This window comes from Natator depressus, chromosome 2, assembly GCF_965152275.1.
Source record: "Natator depressus isolate rNatDep1 chromosome 2, rNatDep2.hap1, whole genome shotgun sequence".
Lineage (NCBI taxonomy): Eukaryota > Metazoa > Chordata > Testudines > Cheloniidae > Natator > Natator depressus.
The window spans coordinates 107,600,345-107,619,584 of record NC_134235.1 but is presented as its reverse complement, the minus strand read 5'-3'; positions in this window follow the sequence as shown (position 1 = coordinate 107,619,584).

Genomic DNA, 19,240 nt, shown 5'->3' with positions numbered 1-19,240 from the left:
GCACTGGAGACATGCTCACAGTCCATTATTAATGCAGATGACGACAAAGGGAAGAGGTGTAACTCATTGATATACTAGTGCTCACTGTGAAGACCTTTAAAGATAGGTACAGGCACTTCTAAAGCACTTAGCATTGTCTAATTCAGCTCATATAAATTTCAGTGACATCAATTGTTATATGATTGAAAATAATGGAGCATGAGGAGCAGAACAAAAGATAGGTTTCAGAGTAACAGCCATGTTAGTCTGTATTCGCAAAAAGAAAAGGAGTACTTGTGGCACCTTAGAGACTAACCAATTTATCTGAGCATAAGCTTGGGTACATGGATTGAAAATAATGAAGCATGAGGAGCAGAACAAAAGATAGGTTTCAGAGTAACAGCTGTGTTAGTCTGTATTCGCAAAAAGAAAAGGAGTACTTGTGGCACCTTAGAGACTAACCAATTTATCTGTAGCTCACGAAAGCTTATGCTCAAATAAATTGGTTAGTCTCTAAGGTGCCACAAGTACTCCTTTTCTTAGAACAAAAGATGGTTACCTAGCTTCTCCTCAGTCCAGAAGGATGGACTGTAGATTGCTTTTTATTATAGTGCTTAAAGGACAGGGGATCTTTTTGATCTAAACTTTTTTAAAACCTTTTTTTCTTATTCTTGGAGATGAAAAATTATAGATCATTAAGAAAAGAAAAGCGAGGAGAGTACCTAAAAGAACATGGGAATGATAAAAGGCTATTTAGCTGATCAATGTTCCTCCATTTTGTTAGTTTGCTTTTTTCAAATGGCTTTTTTAAATGTTTCTTGAATCACTCTATTTTCTTTGTCTCAATAACTCTGAGTGGAGTTTATTTAAAAAAGCCTTTTTGGCCTGGCCACATTATGGGATTCACTTGTTATTTGTATAAGGACAGTGTTAGGTTCAGTGGTGTTTCAAACTAAAATAGAGTAAGAAAAGAAAAGAAGAGTAAACTTTGTATTCTAATGTGAATAAAAGAATAAACAAATCAGTAAAACATATAAGATAAAATAGCAAGCAAGATAACATAAGCACACTGTGCTGAATTCTCCTCTTACAGGGTTGCGTGTAGTATTCCAGAACTTCTAAACATTTCCAGAAAATGGCAAGTAGGATTGGTTTGGATGCTGCCATATGGGATTCAAAGCTAAGTATACCATTGAAATGAAATACAGTTTGCCTAAGTATAGATTTCTTATAAATGAAGTCCCAAGGAATTACAAGATGCCAGCTTGGAGGCTGTAAACATCTTCAGACAAATTTCCATCTCAGATTACACCAGTGGACATCTTTGGGGCTACATCAGTGTAACCAAACCCAGATTTTGGCATCTCTTAAGCTGTACTACCAGCTGCTAAAAGTCAGTTTAATTGTGCTTCACCAGTGGGGGGTGGGATAGCTTAGCAGTTTGAGCATTGGCCTGCTAAACCCAGGGTTGTGAGTTCAATCCTTGAGGGGGCCATTTGGGAATCTGGGGCAAAAATTGGGGATTGGCCCTGCTTTGAGCAGGGGGTTGGACTAGATGACTTCCTGAGGTCCGTTCCAACCCTGATATTCTATGATATACATTTCTTTCCTTTCTGCTAAAATGTTCCATTACCACTTGCACAGTGTTAAGTACCAACATTTTCCCAAAGAGCTAAAATGATTCTCATTGCCAACAAAAAACACCATACATATTTTTCCTACTCTTCTACCTACTTAAAAAGGCAAGCCTCACCAACCTGATAACACAGAGACACAGTCTCAGAGAAGACTTCCTTAGTAATGTTATGAATCACTCCCCTGGGAGATTTTCAGGATAAATTAATCTGGGGGCATCTCCCTGTTGCCGGCACCCAGTGCCGAGAGGCTGAACAACAGCTTGAGTTGGTTCGTTACCCAGTGTGCTACACCCAATAATCACAACAGGGTGGAGAAGCAGAAAAGTTTATTTGAAGCTTCAAATAGGTACAGGGAGATTTGAATCTCAAATCCTGTACACAGAGCAGGAAGTTACACAGGCTTTTATACATCCTTTTTCCCAGCATACTTATCCAATAGCAAGCTGCCCCAAGTATCCATATAGCCAGCCAATCCAGTTCCCAGCTAGTTCCCTGGTTCTCTGTATCATTTGTTAAACTATACATAAAGCTGCTTTATTCAGCATTGTTCTTCCATATCTGCACTGTGTGGCCTTGCTTAGTTTCAGGCAGTCTGACTCTGCAGCATATTGTTGCAGATCCTCAGCATAACTGCTGTGTGTGTCTCCAGGCGGGGGGGCCAAGGACACTTGGGCCTAGTACGCAGAGCTGCTGCGAGTGCCTCCAGGCGGGAGGGGGGGCCAAGGACACCTGGGCCTAGTGCGAGGGGGCTTCATTGACACTCGTGGTCTTCCATCCCCTCGAGTTACCTAGTGGCCATGCCCCAGTGTCCCCAACATCCCCATGGTGGACCAATCCCCTATTCTTCCACATTGAACTGGTATGCATTGCTGTTAAATGTGTGTAACGTTGATTGCGTAGAATAAGACTGTCATGGGTTATACAAAACCCACCCTGGGCCTGAAGGGGTTAAAAGGCAATACTGGACCCAGATAGCCCTGCCCCTGCAGACTTGCTGATCATGCTGTGACTGGAGGAGCAGGTTAAAAGATGCTCAGAAGCCCAGGCAAAGGGTCGTGGACAGGCTGCAGGAGTGAGGAGCCCTTCTCTGAGAAGAAGAGTGAGCCTGAGAGGGGACCACAGAGCAGGTAAGGCCCTCAGGCAGCGCCTTCTTTAACCACCTCCTCCCCTTTGAGAGCTTGCCGGTCCAGAAGGGTCCTGTTCCTTTCGACTATTTGGGGTGTGAGGTGACTGACTGTTGGACTATAGGGGCCATGCTCTAACTGAAGGGATCTATAAGTAGGAAGTAGTCTGGGGAAGCAACTTAAATTCACTGGAGGGAGGATCTTGCCAGTTTTGCTTCCAACAGGGCCCTGGGCTGGGCCCCCATGGAGGAGGCTGGTTCCCTTTTAGGGGAATAGACACACCCTCGTAGGGGCATAGACCAAGATGTGGGTGAAAAGCTGAAGATCCCTGGCTTAAGGTCAGGAACAGGCACCTCTACCACCCTGACTGAGAGGCAAGGGGCTGGAAGTCAGTTGCTCCAACCACTAGGCTGCTTGGCCCTTTGAGTCACCTATTACAAAGACCTATACAGAAGTTAGCCTTGAATTGCCATAGATATACTATGTTAAGGTACATTTTAATAGTTTCTCAATATTATCCCATTCTTTCTTTGCAAGGCCTCAGTTTAAGCCTTTGACAAAAGCCAATGTGATTAACACTTTAAACATTTTGCACAACACATCAACCTGAGTATCATTTAGAAATAATGCCCTGTTCTTCCAACACTCCCAGAAGGTTTTTCTGTGCATCCACTCAGACATTGGGTGAAATTTTGACCCCATTTAAATCAATGGCCAAACTCCCATTGGCTTCAGTGGGGCCAGGTTTCCCCCCATTGTGTTGATCCTGCACCACTGGAGCGAACAGGAGCAGAACGGGACTCTGAGTGGTCTGCAGCTTCCTTATTACACTCTCGGGGGATTAAATTTCTTTTCTTGGAAAGATTCTGCAGGATAAAAAAAGTAACTCCTTTTTTACTGCACGGATTAAAAAATTTAGTGTAGCTGTTGAGAAAGAGAGAACTTGATGTTAAAGCAGTCTCTCTCTCCATTAACTATAGCCACAACATATCTAGAATTCCTCCCAGCATATAAGAATCCAGTTTTCTCTGTATGAGAGCTGTGGAGATCTGGAAAATATCTATTTTTTAATAAATATCATATGCCCTTCAGTGTATTTGAAAATGCAACGCACCATGGATAAGCATCCCAATATGCCCAATGCTGCTCTGGCACAATGCCTTGTGGGACTTTTTCCCAGTGCTTGTGGGATACCACCAATTCACCCAGGGATTTCTGGGAACTAGGGATCAAATTCCCACAATTCCACTTTCTCCATTCCATATTGTTTACTTCATCCCATCATTTTCATGCTATTTTTTAAATTACCAAAGTCCTGTGCACTGCTTTTCAGTCTCCACCATCACTCTGGCAGAAGCATGGACCCTGCACTGCTCAGCGCAATTCTCACGGTCATTGCTAATACAGGATTGTAGTTTCTCCTTTATCTGTGGAACTTCAGTGACTACTGCTACACCTGCTGGTGGGCAGATGAAGGTGAGATGCATGGGGGGACAATGGATGGATAATTGAGACAGGGAATAAAAATGTCAGGTTGCTGCTGGCATTTACAGAGCAGCGCCACAAGGTGCATAGAGCTTCTGGGTCTGATAAATGAACACCAATTGGTGGGATAGCATTGTAATGCAGGTTTCAGAGTAACAGCCGTGTTACTCTGTATTCACAAAAAGAACAGGAGGACTTGTGGCACCTTAGAGACTAACCAATTTATTTGAGCATAAGCTTTCGTGAGCTACAGCTCACTTCCACAGTATGCATCCGATGAAGTGAGCTGTAGCTCACGAAAGCTTTTGCTCAAATAAATTGGTTAGTCTCTAAGGTGCCACAAGTCCTCCTTTTCTTATTGTAATGCAGGTTAGGGATGATAAGCAGCGGCTGCAGAACTTTCGGATGTGAAAGGCCACGTTCCTGGACAGGGCCGTCCTTAGGCATACGCAGCATACACGGCTGCGTAGGGCACCCGAAAATGTGGGGCACCCAGGGTTTTACTGTCCACCCTCCTGCCTCTTCCTATCCCTGTTCTGACCCTTCCTGCAGGCTCCCACAGCTAGCTGCTGCAGCCTGATGACTCGTACTCTGGAGGGGATCTAGTAACTTAAAAGTGAAAAAGCCTTCCAGCCTGCCAGACCTATTAGCACAACAATGAAACTGTTAAAGAGCCATTCAAGTGGTAATGAAGCCGTTTAACAGGCATTTGCCAACCCCCAAATATATACTGTCAGTTTCTGAATTTACTGACAAAAACAGTTGTGCATTACTGCAATATTTACTCAGAACATGTTAGTCTACAGGACCTTAGCTTAAAATTTCTTTAAAATATTTCATTAGTGTGTTGCTGAAGATGATAAAATCACATCTCCAAAAAATCCTTGCATAGATTTTAGATGCACAATCTGAGTATTCATCTTTAGCCTTAAATGCTTGGATCTTCAGACATAAAGTTTTGTAAATAAACCCTTCAAAGGACTACCCTTATCTAAAATACACATTTTAATGTTAATTACTAGAGTACAAAAAACTTGCTTCCAAAGTCTTCCTATCCTTTCTGTCCATCCCTTTCTCCCTTCACCCACTTGTTGAAAAGAGCCCTTAAAAGGCAACAGCTCTTTCCTACTAGATAGGGAAACTTGTTTGTCCAGCTTTCTTTCCTTTGACTATTTGATAAACTAGTTTTAAGGGAGCCCTCTAGCAAAATCAGTACCTTCCTAAGATATAAAATCCTTTGTTATGCCTAAAATCTTTGGAAACATTTTTTAAAGTTGGTGAAATTTCATAAACATGTCTATTGTTATGGAGATCACACAAAGTAAATTAGTGTTCCCTTTTTCTAAAAGCAATGAACATTGTTATGAACATAAAAAGAAAAGGAGTACTTGTGGCACCTTAGAGACTAACAAATTTATTTGAGCATAAGCTTTCCTCTGTGACGGATTAATTTAAAATGTGTTTGTTTCAGTGAGATAAATATGTAGTAATCTGAAATGATTACTTTATGAAGGCTTAAGAGTACATTTAAAATATAAAATCAGCTTAGAAATACTGATTAAGAAAATGTAAAACAGAGAAGAGCTGCATCATGTATTCCATAATATTTAATGTTGTATTCAGCAGGACAGCTGACTTGCCCTTACTACAAAGTTTTTGCAAATAAATCTCTGACAAACTTCAGGGTATATCAAAAAACCCGTGACTGACATTTTTTTATTCCCAAGTTTAGTGCTTTTAATTAGGTATCTTCTGCATGTCCAGTCCTCACCTTCTGGCATGCAGTGGAAAACATGCTCCATTTTCTTTAGAAAGAAATTGCAGAAGAGTGTTTTTTTCAAATGTCATTTGCTTCATTTAGGTTCAGGGATATGGCTAGAAGGGGGTGATCAGGGATGGGGAGGGAAGAGAGGAGGGAGACAGTGGGGAGGGGCAGGGCCTGGGGCACAGTACTGGTGGAGTATGGGCGGGGCCACCGGTGGGCTGGGGAGCTAGCCTCCCCAAGCGGCAGCTTCACCCACCGCCCATGACAGCAGGTAAGAGCTGATCGGTTCCTGCACAACCAGCACGCCCTGCAGTCTCCTTAGGCAGGGCCCATATTCACAGAGCCACATGTGCCGATGCCGTGCATTCTGTGTGAGGGAGAGGGTACGGGGGTCGCTGCGGGGAACTGTGACTCTCCGCCGCTGTGAGGCAGACCGGGCGGCTTGGTATCCTTTGCTGCCTCGTCCCTTCCCGCCCGCCCCCAGGCTGCGGCGAATGGGAGCTGCGGGGGCAGTGCCTGTGGGCAGTGGTGCGCGGCGACCCCCCGCCCCTCCCCCCGCCTAGGAGCCACTGCCAGAGGGGTGTGCAGATCACTTTTGGGAGCCGCCCAAGGTAAGTGCTGCACTCCTCACACTCTCCCGCACCCCAGCCCCCTGCCCTGGTCCAGAGCCCGCACTCCACACACAAACTCCCTCCCAGAGCTCGACCCCTCACTGCTCCTGCACCCAAACTCCCTCCCAGAGCCTGCACCCCAAACTCCCTACCCCACCCAAACTCCCTCCAAAGCCTGCACTCCGTCCTGCACCCCAAACCCTGCCCCAGCCCAGAGCCCGCACCCAGCACCCAAACTCCCTCCCAGAGCCTTAGGCAGGTGTGTATGTGTGTGTTGGGGGGGGCGGGGGACTTGGATGCATTCTGGGCACCACCAAAAATTATACAAACCTGCTGCCCCTGTTGTGTACTACATAATATCTGGTTTCAGAGTAACAGCCGTGTTAGTCTGTATTCGCAAAAAGAAAAGGAGGACTTGTGGCACCTTAGAGACTAACCAATTTATTTGAGCATGAGCTTTCGTGAGCTACAGCTCACTTCATCGGATGCATACTGTGGATGCATACTTCATCGGATGCATAATGTCTTCTGCAGTTTCCACAGTATGCATCCGATGAAGTGAGCTGTAGCTCACGAAAGCTCATGCTCAAATAAATTGGTTAGTCTCTAAGGTGCCACAAGTACTCCTTTTCTTTTTACATAATATCTGTGAGGCAAAGGGGAAAAGCTACTGCCAGGGCGGAGGGGCAAAGTGGACCAGCTTTTTGCTAAATTTGAACAGCCAGACAGAAGAGGTATTCAAGAGCTATATGAATGGCCATACTTGGGGTCAGGTAGGAATTTTCCTCTGGGACAGATTGTCAGAGACCCTGCGGGTTTTTTGCTTTCCTCTGCAGCATGGGGCATAGGTCACTTGCAGGTTTAAACTAGTGTAAATGGTGAAGTCTCTGTAATTTGAACTCTTTAAATCATGATTTGAGTACGTCAGTAACTCAGCCAGAGGTTAGAGGTGGGTGGGTGAGGTTCTGTGGCCTGCAATATGCAGAAGGTCAGACTAGATGATCACGGTGTTCCCTTGTGACCTTTAAGTATAGGAATCTATGAGAAGAACCAACCATGTGGCTGAGGGAGGCCTCAAAAGATCATTGTAACAGTCAAACACACTATTGTTGTCTGGTGCTTTTATGAGAGAGTGTCTATAGGTGGGTGATTGCCTCCCATTATGAATTCTGTAATGATTGGTGTGTAAATCAATAAAGATTATTCTGAGTTTCCAAAAATAGAACTTTATGGTGTGCAAAAAAAAGGCAACAAAAATAAAGAGCAAATGCAAAAGGTAAAAACAGTTTAGCAACATTGTTACAAAGTAAACAGTGAACATTAACTTACTACAATCTAGTCAGTTGTGTCTGATCTTGTGGTTTTCACAGGCTGGTGTATGTGTAGCTATGGTTTTCCCCTAGCACTGAGGAGTAGGTGGTGAAGGTGTACACCATGCTGCTGCCTGTTATGTAGGGGGGTGTAGAGAGCAGTGATCATGGAGTTTTCCAAGGAATGGAAAGGCTACTGCATATAGGATCTTTGGGCATTTCTTCTTCTTTGCAAAGGTATACAGTTTCTAGTGCATTTGTCTAGTGTTCTGTATTATAACAAAAGTGTCTGTTCTCCCTTCTAAACTCTGCAAGTAAACCTTTTTTCTTTCTCTGTAAAGTAAGATTCAGCAAGTCGTGCACTATCACATGAATAAAAAGTTAAAAATAATGTGGCTAGCAAGGTTAAGGACAATAATTAAGAGATTTTTATGTATATTAGTAACAAAAGAAATACTACCAATGTTATAGACCCATTACTAGATGGAGATAGTAAAACTGTTAATAGTGATGCAGAAAAGGCAGAAGTGTTCAGTAAATATTCCTGTTCTGCATTTGAAAAGAGGAAGGAGGGTGAAATTCTTTCCAGCCCATTAGTAACTAAGGAGGATGTTAAACAGTATCAACAAGGGATAAATGTTTTTAAATCAGCAGGCCCAGAGAACTTGTACCCAAGAGTTCTGCTGACATTAACTTTTAACAAACCTTTGACTAAATCCAGTGAAATTCCAGGAGAATGGAAGATTGCTAATATTATGCCAATATGCAAAAAGGACAAGTGGGATGGCCTGGGTAACTTTAGGCTGGTTACCCTGAATCACTGCTGGACAAAATAATGGAAAAGATGATAATAGAGTCAATCAATAAAGAATTAAAGAGTGAAGATAATTAAGGCCAGTCAACATGCTCTTATGGAAAATAGGTCTTGTCAAATGAGCCTGATTTCATTCTTTGATGAGATTGCATATTTGGTTGATTAAGGTAACTGCATAGATGTAATATACTTAGACTCAGTCTAGTAAGTCATGTCAGTCATGTAATGTACTCAGTCATTTGTAAGACATTTGATTTAGCACAGCCCAACGTTTTGATTTAAAGATTAGCTTATTAATAAAGCATAAATTCAATGGATTAAGAACTAGTTAGCTGACAGATCTCAAAAAGTAGTTGTCAATGGGGAATCATCATCAAATGGGGAAGTTCCATAGGGACTGGTTCTGGGCCTGATAATATTCGACATTTTTATCAGTCAGCTGGAAATAAATTACAAATCACTGCTGATAAAATTTGCGGATGACACAAAGATTGGTAAAGTGATAAATAATGAGGAAAGAACAGTCATATAGCGCGGTCTGGATTGCTTGATGAGGTGGACCCATTCAAACAATGTGTTTTAATACAGTCAAATGTAAGGTCATATATCTAGAAACAATGAACGTAGACCAGACTTACAGGATGAGGGAAAGCAGTGACTCTGAAAAGGATTTAGAGGCCACAGAGAACAAGCAACTCATCATGAGTTCCCGGTGCTGCGGCAAAAAAGACTCATGCTTGGATCCTTGGGTGTATAAACAAGGAAGCTGCAAGTAGGCACAGGCAGGTGATTACCTCAGTATACAGCATTAGTGAGATCAATACTGGAGTACTGTGTATAGTACTTGTGTGAACATCTGTAAACAGAAAAGGAGTACTTGTGGCACCTTAGAGACTAACCAATTTATCTGAGCATAAGCTTTCGTGAGCTACAGCTCACTTCATCGGATGAAGTGAGCTGTAGCTCACGAAAGCTTATGCTCAAATAAATTGGTTAGTCTCTAAGGTGCCACAAGTACTCCTTTTCTTTTTGCGAATATAGACTAACACGGCTGTTACTCTGAAACCCGTCTGTAAACAGATTTTGAAAAATTGGAGAGGATACAGAAAAGTGCCACAAAAATTATTTGAGCACTAAAACAAATACTGTATAATGAGAAACTCAAAGAGTTCAGTCTGTTTTGTTTATCAAAAAGAAGAACGATAAGTGACTTGGTAAGAACCTTCACAGGGAGAAAATACTATGTACTAAGAGGCTTTCTAATCTAGTAAAGAAAGACACAAGAAGAGTCAAGGGCTGGAAGCTGAAGCCGAACAAATTCAAATTAGAAATATGTTACAAATTTTGAACGGTGGGAGTGATTGTTCCAGCGGTTAAACTGTCAAGGGAAGTGGTGACTTAAAATCAAGACTAGATGCCTTCCTGAAATACATGCTTCAGTCAAACACAAGTTACTGGGCTCAATATAGGGATAATCAGATGCAATTGAATGGCCTGTGATATACAGGAGGTCAGACCGGGCGATCTTATGGTGCCTTCTGGCCTTAAAATCTAGAATGTGCGCATAGCAGCAGAATACAATTACTGCAGTGGTTCCCAAACTTGTTCCGCCGCTTGTGCAGGGAAAGCCCCTGGCGGGCCGGGCCGGTTTGTTTACCTGCCGCATCCACAGGTTCGGCCGATCGCGGCTCCCAGTGCACACGGTTTGCTGCTCCAGGCGAATGGGAGCTGCTGGAAGCGGCAGCCAGTACGTCCCTCGGCCCGCGCCACTTCCAACAGCTCCCATTGGCCTGGAACAGTGAACTGCAGCCAGTGGGAGCCACAATCGGCCGAACCTGCGGACGCAGCAGGTAAACAAACCGGCTGGTCCCGCCAGGGGCTTTCCCTGCACAAGTGGTGGAACAAGTTTGGGAACCACTGAATTACTGGATATTTTGCATATATATGAAAAATAGTTGTGTGCAATTGTTTTTTATGGGAAGTACTCAGTCATTTGGCAAGTAATGGTGACAGACATTGGAGTGTGAATCCAGCACTACCTTGGATATATTTCAGCTGGACATTGAATTATATCCAGGAGCAGAACAACAATTTTACGAAGATTCAGGGCCATAATTGGCAGGTATGAGAGAATCCATAGTCCAAAGACTTGAGTTCATAACAGAGGTCAAGTCTGAACATTAAATTTCCACGTTTCAGGTTTCAGAGTAGCAGCCGTATTAGTCTGTATTCGCAAAAAGAAAAGGAGGACTTGTGGCACCTTAGAGACTAACCAATTTATTTGAGCATAAGCTTTCGTGAGCTACAGCTCACTTCATCGGATGCATAAAGTGGAAAATACAGTGAGGAGATTTATATACACACAGACCATGAAAAAATACACATTGTAAGGAGAGTGATCACTTAAGATGAGCTATTACCAGCAGGAGAGTGGAGTGGGGGGAGAGAAAACCTTTTGAAGTGATAATCAAGGTGGGCCATTTCCAGCACATTTCCAGGAGTTAACAAGAACGTCTGAGGAACAGTGGGGGGGGGGGGGGGGGAGGGGGGGAGGAATAAACAAGGGGAAATAGTTTTACTTAGTATACTGACTCAACCACTCCCAGTCTCTATTCAAGCCTAAGTTAATTGTATCCAATTTGCAAATTAATTCCAATTCAGCAGTCTGTCGTTGGAGTCTGTTTTCGAAGTTTTTTTGTTGAAGGATAGTCACTCTGAGATCAGAAATCAAGTGACCAGAGAGATTGAAGTGTTCTCCGACTGGTTTATGAATGTTATAATTCTTGATATCTGATTTGTGTCCATTTATTCTTTTACGTAGAGACTGTCCAGTTTGCCCAATGTACATGTACATACATATATATATATATGCAGGTTTCAGGTATATATCACAGCCTGGACATTAGTTTAACTTGTTAAAAAGGAAAAAATGCTTTCATCACTAACTAAGCTGTGGGGAGCAGTCAGCACAGAAACAAGATTTAGCTACACTTTGCTAAAAAAACTCGTATCTTCCGTGAAATTCCCAGGCACTTTCTAGCTTGGTAAAGATGTCCCCAAGTGCATCTTTCTGTGATGTCACATATACCAGAATCCTCATGGGTTAAGTGAAACTTCTGTTATCATTAATGTCCTATAATGATGTCTTCTGGGTGTTTGAGTTCGCAAACCAGAAAGTGTTGGAGAATTTGACAAAAGAGAAAGAATATTAGCAAAGTTTAGCTGAGTCTTATTTCTTTGCTGCTTAGTGGAAGCGTCCAGCACATTGATCTGAGATTTAGTCACTTTTCATTTTGGCTTTGCAGTTACTCTTCACAGATTTCAGTTGTGTCAGAGCAGAAAACATGGGGCACTGATCAAATATATTTTTGATCATATTTGGAAAAACAAAACAGTTTACAAAAGTGAAGGTTCATCCAGTTCAGAATGAGCTTGCATAGGTGTGTGATGGGGTGTATAAACCCCACTTTGGAACAGAAGGGATTACGGAGCAGTTCTGGGGCCAGGTGACTCTGCCCCATCGCACCTGTAGAGCCTGCACCCTCCAGAGGAGGAGCTTAAAAGGGAGCCGGGCAGCTCAGAAAGGGGCCAGACAGGATGCGGGAACTGACCTATCCTTGAGAGACCCTGAGTAAGAGCACAGCAGAAGTCCTTACTGCAGGGGAGGAGCCTGCAAGCAGTAGCTGCCCTAAAAGAGGGTCCAGGGAGGAGACCCAGGTGAGAGGCAACTAGGAGCTTTTTCTCTTGGGCTGAAGGCTGAGAGAAGCCTGGGAGGCTGAGTGCTGAGCTGGGAGCCTGATTGGAGGTGGGGGCTGATCCAGGACTGCAGCCTTCCTTTAACCCAGGATAGAGGGAGAGGCTAATACCCTCCAGGTTGGGGGAAGGGTTGTGCAACCCAGGAACTTGCCCCACTGTGAAGCTGGGGCCAGGGTCAGCCCAAAGCACTCCAGGGTGCTTGCTATCATGCCCTCTATTACCCCAGAAGATGACACACCTAACTGATGCCTGGAGGGGTGGAGGCCTGAGTTGCTGTTTACCCAAAGGTAGACTGCCACAGTGCTGAAGTGATTAGATTACAGGTGAAGGATGCCAGAGACTAGGGACAGCTGGGACCCAGTGAACTAACCACTAAGTGGCACCTCTGGTAAACCCAGCATTTGTCACAAGGTGAAACATGGTGTTTTTATATTGAGCTTATGGATGTCAGGAAGGGGCTACAGTTGCAAAAAAGACATTCATATGATGCAAATCCTCTCCTCCAAAAGACACTGACCACAGTGAAACTATAGGTTGGAGAGGACCTGCAAACCTAGGGGATTGTACTTCCTTGCTTAGCACAGAGCTGTGCTCATGGAGTCTCCCTTTGCCCTGCACCTGGTGGGTTTTGGAGTATGTGGTATGGCCAGCAATTACATGACTACGTGGCTCCACTGACCAAATACTCCTCCCTCGTTGAGGGGCAAGCAACTTCAAAGGCTACTGAAGCCCAGAAGCTGCAATAGCAGATACGTAGCTGCTCCACTGCCTCGATAGTGCATAATGTTATTCCCTATTCCATCAGGTTTCAGAGGAGCAGCCGTGTTAGTCTGTATTCGCAAAAAGAAAAGGAGGACTTGTGGCACCTTAGAGACTAACCAATTTATTTGAGCATAAGCTTTCATGAGCTACAGCTCACTTTGAAGTCGTAGCTCACGAAAGCTTATGCTCAAATAAATTGGTTAGTCTCTAAGGTGCCACAAGTCCTCCTTTTCTTTTTGCGAATACAAAGTGAGCTGTAGCTCATGAAAGCTTATGCTCAAATAAATTGGTTAGTCTCTAAGGTGCCACAAGTCCTCCTTTTCTTTTTGCCTATTCCATCAGTGTGCTACTATGAGCTCAATACTAAGACTCTGAGTCTTCAGTAATAAGCAACACTTTATAACAGCAGATGTCTAAACTGATGGTATCCATTGAAGACACAATCTGATATTGTTAGCGTCATAATTTTTATTTGATTTTTCTGAGCTCTCAAACACTGCAACAAAGATACAATTTTGCTGCAAGCTTAGTATTGTTCTCTAAATCTTTCATTCGGATGTATGCAGGTGTTCAGTCTGCAGCTATGCAAAATTTCAAATGGTCCTACACATGCAAAGCATGAACATGCATATTTACACAAGCAGAATTGTCAGGGAGTTCAAAATTAAAGACCTGAACTGATTGGCTCAGCTCAAGATTAGGTTTAGCTCTGCATATCTGGCTAATCAGCATTTGGATTTAAATGGCCTCTTCAAGGTACAGAATGTCTAAGAATGTGGTGTTGTTCTTTAACTCATAAATGCTTTCAGTTCATAGAGCCGATTATAAAAATCCTGCTAAGCTGACTTTTCTCTTGATTTTGCTTATGACTGTCTCATGTGGAAGGAACACAGTTTGTTTATTGGATTAGGCACACAAAAGGGTATACAATGCACTCTAGTTATGCCGGAGAGTTACATAATTTAAAAATACACACATCAAAAGTAAGAGGTAACTAAAGAGCTGCAGAGCCATTCAATATAACCCATAACAAACACACTAGGCAAATTAAAAGCTAAAGCTCCCGTTCCAGGCCAACAATTTACCACCCTCTTAATTCTCCCCCATTTTCAGATGACTGGAAAAAAAGATGTACTTTGCAGCTGGCCCTGAAGGTCATCAGATTCGGGTTATCTCAGACTAAGGTGGGGGCAATTCCAGAGTGTTGGAAACTTCACTAGGGCTCTGTATGAGGGCAGGAGTCCATCTGTGTGGTTCTCTTTGCAGGATCTCACGTGACTTTCTTGAGGCTACAGAGGGAATCTGTGCCAAAGGTGGGGTTACAAGGCAGGATTTTCTGGGTCACCAACAGACCTACTTTTCATTCTCTCTCTCTCTCTCTCTCTCTATATATATATATATATACACATATAATATTAGAGATGATAGTCTGTTTATTACAGTATAATATTAAGACACAAATAAAATATTTATATCATGCTCCCATCGATGACTCTGTATTAAAGTAAAGATGCACCATTTGAAATTGTTGCTATAAATTCTCTCTGTGCCTTTTGTATTTGGTCATAGATTCTGCTCTCCGCTGCGATGGAAATAATGTGCTGCCCCTCCTTGTTGCATCTCGAAGTATTTCACAGATTATAATTTTAAAAATAAATTTAAATCGTTTATGGAATTGGTGCTGCTGAAAGATTAAATTATTTTCAGGGTAATATTCATGAACACAACTCTGTACTCTGAAAAGATATATTGGTTCAGTTATGCAGGCCCCATAGTTACTACTGTTGTAATGCCTGACAAAATTAGTCACCTTCCTTAGGTGTGTTTTTGTTTTATTTTAACTCTGGAGTGACCTTTCTATCTGGGTTTTAAAAAAACCCCACATACATATGTATCATTTCACAATGTGCTCTCATCAGAACTCTTGAGTTAAACAAGGATGGGTCCAATCAATATTTGGAAAAGGCACCCAAAAGGAAAATACACAAAGTGATCTTACTGATGTATTGGGTGCCATTGCAATCTCTAAAGCCAGATCCTGACAGGTAGGTGCTGAGTATGCCTTCAGTTTGCATTGGAAGTTGAGCACTTAGCAACAAACAGATGGCATGCAGAAGCTCACAGGATTGGCTGGGACCTGAATTAATACTGAATCAGTGCCTAAGAATGGTGCTAGGTCACATCATATTGTTGGTGTATCATCTTACCATTATATTTTTGTTAACAGATCAATTCTTTTATAATAGAAATTTTATAAAAATTCTGTTTACAACTTAAATATATATAAACTTATATACAATTATAAACTGACCTGTAGAAGTACCTAAAGCTGTAGTGACAAGACCTGCTACCAGTCACTTTCTTCAGCCTTCTGATATTGATCACATACTGTAGTTGATGCTTTTTTACTCTTCCTCTCCTGTCTTTTCAGTTGACAGTATCAGTTAATCTTTCTTCTCATGTTTAGGTTCAAACTTCTGTTTTGTTTTGCTCTTACATTTAGAGGTATATCCTGGTTATTAGTTGTCCTATCAAAACTTTACACAGTATTAAGCTTTTCTCCTTCTTCCTCCTATCTGTTTGTTCTTGTTTTAATATCTTCAGTTTAACTTTGACTATTATTGAAGGTATTTTTCCCTTCTTTAGTATTCAAAGAGTTTTCAAACTGGCAGTTTTGGTGGAAGGAGATGATCCTCTTCCAGCAAACTCCAGAAAGTTCCATCAGATTTCTAAATAGTGATCTTTTTTATATTTTTTTTTTCTTTCTCTCTGTAAACATCTGACTTGATTGATTAACTTTTCTGGTACCAGAATATCCCCCACTTTTTTTATACCAGTCAATAGATTTTAGATCATCACTCCTCTTCCACTACTTGGTGTGATCAGGTGTCCACCCCAAACTTGCTCTGAAGAGGTTAATGGAGGCCAGATGGGCCAATGTACCTATTAGGCTGAAGGCTTAGAGGAAAGCCTTAATTAAGGAGGAAGTTCACCTGTGTGGATTTCTATAAAGCCAGCCTCGCAGTGATCTCTAGGGATATAGTTAGACTTAAGCATTTCAAGGGTCTCTTGCAGTTCTCGCCTCACCTGCTACTAAGCCTCCTTTTCAACCTCTGGTTTTCAAGCACTCAAGCTTCTAAGCAAGCACGAAGGCTGTTGGGGTCTGTACAGCCATCTTATATGTCAGGAGAACAAGAGGCAAAGGAAAGTAGGCTGCAGGAAAGTAGTCTACAGTCACCTCCTGGGAGAAGGGAGGTGTGTTTAAGTCTATAGAGGGTAGTCTACAGTTACTCCCTGGGAGGAGGGAGTTTGGGCTGGCAAACCCAGGAGTTGGGGGAGCCAGAAAGGTAGGAAAGGCTCAGCAGAAAAACAGCAAGGTATAGGATAGTGCAGACCTTAACTGCTGATCAGAGGGTCCCTGAGCTTGAATCCAGAGTAGAGGGTGGTCCTAGGTTCCCCTAACTGCCGGTGGGGCAGTGAACTGCAAGACTGCCTGGGTCACTGTGGGAGTGACAGACTTTGAAAGACTGTACTCTGGAAGGGGGGAATGCTGAGTGACCTAGTTGGAGGGGCAAGTCACAAAGAGGATGCTGCGGTTCCTGGAATAAGAGAGGGGCTGCAGACCAGAGAGAAAGATGAAGTGATGGTGTGCAACTGTGAGAGGAGGGTGCATCCCCTGGAAAGAGCTAATCCCCCAGAGCAACCAGAAGGAGGTGTCATTAGAGGTGAATGGAGGCACCTGTCACACTTGTCTATAGTAATTCTAGCAGCAACTAGAAGATGAGTGATCAATTCTTTTTGGCTTTTATAAGATGCTGAGTTTTTGAGACCACTTAATAAAAATACCAGGTGTCAGCTGTTGGATAACTCCTATCTCCCTTAAAGAGTCTCCAGTGGCTTTCTAAAATGTCTTAGTTTTTAGGCCATCATATATATTGAGGAAATCTTCCCCTTTTGTTATACTTTTCTCCAGCATTTGCCCATCCCTATACCATAAATTTAGTTAATTTTAAGGTGAGTTAGGTAGCATTGTAAAAGAATTTGAACGTAGTTTTCTTTTATTAATGTGTGTCAAGATGTGGGCACCATTGCTCCATTTATTCTTCTATTTCTTAATGCTGGTGTAGATGCCTACATCAGCTTTCCATCTTTTCATGAACCGTTTATTTCTCTAAGTAACAGTAGCAATTATTTTGTATAGAACAAAGAGTAAGCCTTTGTATTTCATGGATGTAGTGAGTAGCTTTTTGAAGTCTTCCCTCCCCCACCCCACCCCCAAATTCTTGCCTCTTTGTGGAGGTGGGCTTGAAAAATGTCTCCCCTATAGGTAGGGTGACCAGGTGTCCGGTTTTTGACCAGAACATCCAGTCAAAAAGGGATCCTCATGGCTCCGGGCCGTTGACTGTCTGGTGGGTGGCGCAGTGCAGCAGGGCTGGCAGGCTCCCTGCTAGCCTCCGCTCCCTGCAACTCATGGGAAGCAGCCAGCATGCCCCCACCTCTGGCTCCTATGTGTAAGCAGTGGAGGGGAATCTAGGGCACGTGGGCCGGATCCAGCCCTGTGGTTAATTTCAACTGGCCAGTGGTGCCCCACACAGGGCAGGAGCGCCAGCTTGCCCTGCTGCAGGGGGAAGTCCCGAGCGTCCACGCCCGCTCACCTCACTGCAGAGGGAAAGCCCTGAGCCTCCACGCTCTCCCCCCCCCCCCCCCCAGATGGGTGAGTGGCCCGAGATTGGTGTTTTTGTTTTGTTTTCCTATGGGTCACTGGCCTGTGACAGAAAAAAGGTTCCCCACCCCAGAGCCTGCACCCCCAGCCCAGAGCCCCCTCTGGCACTCTGAACCCCTCAGTCCCAGCCCAGAGCCCCCTCCTGCACCCCAGCCCCCAAAGGCAGCCTGGTGAAAATGAGCGAGTGAGTGAGGGTGGGGAGAGCGAGGGGGGGGCTTCAGAGAAGGGGCTGGGCATGGGCTCAGAGGAGGGGCAGGGCAAGAGTGTTCAGTTTTGTGTGAGTAGAAAGTTAGCAACCTTATCTGTAGGTATTGATATCCTGGTTTTTTGCAAGTTGTTGCATTTCATCAAATAATTTAAATGTATTGTCTGTCTCTAAACAGCTGGCAAAATTGAGATATGCTTATAAATTCCCAAATGTCAAAACTTGCCAGGTTTTTATTGGGGTTAAATTTTGTATTTGCTGTGAGCATTAGAGGTGATGGGAGTGGGATTAGCTTTCTAAATAAATTAGCCCACATTTCTACTGTTGCTTTCAAAAAAGGATGGCTTATCTATTGGTTTTTGTCCTATAGGATTTCTTTAACCAGAATATCATGTGGAGTTTGATTTCACAACAATGAGCTTGTTCTCTCTACCCAGTGCTTATTAGGGTTTGTTGTTAGCCAGTACATCAGGCTTCTGAAATGACTAAGTGATAATAATACTTAATGTTTGGTAAAGCCAATTCTCCTTTTTGTCATGGCCTTAAAATACATTGCTTAACCCTGGGTTCTCTTTCCCCAGATGAATTTATCATGGATTGCCATTGATCTAAGAGATTTCCAGGGACTTAAAGCAAGAGTGTTTTGGAAAAGTGTGTTAATTTGGGGCTAAGAGATTCATTTTAATTGCTGTAATATCGCCTAACCACGAAGCTTTGTATTTTGGCCAATTTTCCAAATCTGTTTTGATTTTCTTAATCAAAAAAGTGTAATATAGGTTTTGACATCTTTTAGAAATGTGTATTTCCAGGTATCTTATTGAAGTATTATCTTTAATTTATAATTTAAAATATATACCACTTATATCTTTCTGTAGATGGGAGCCCACACTTACATCCAGGAGTTCTGACCTATTGTAGTTTATATTAATTCTTGATACTTGGCCAAATTTTAAGATTTCCTCTTGTAATTCTAGTAGCATGTGAGTTGGATTCACAAAAAATACCATAACATCATCTGCATATAAGGCTAATTTGTGTTCCCTGTTTTCTATTGTAATTCCATTTATTA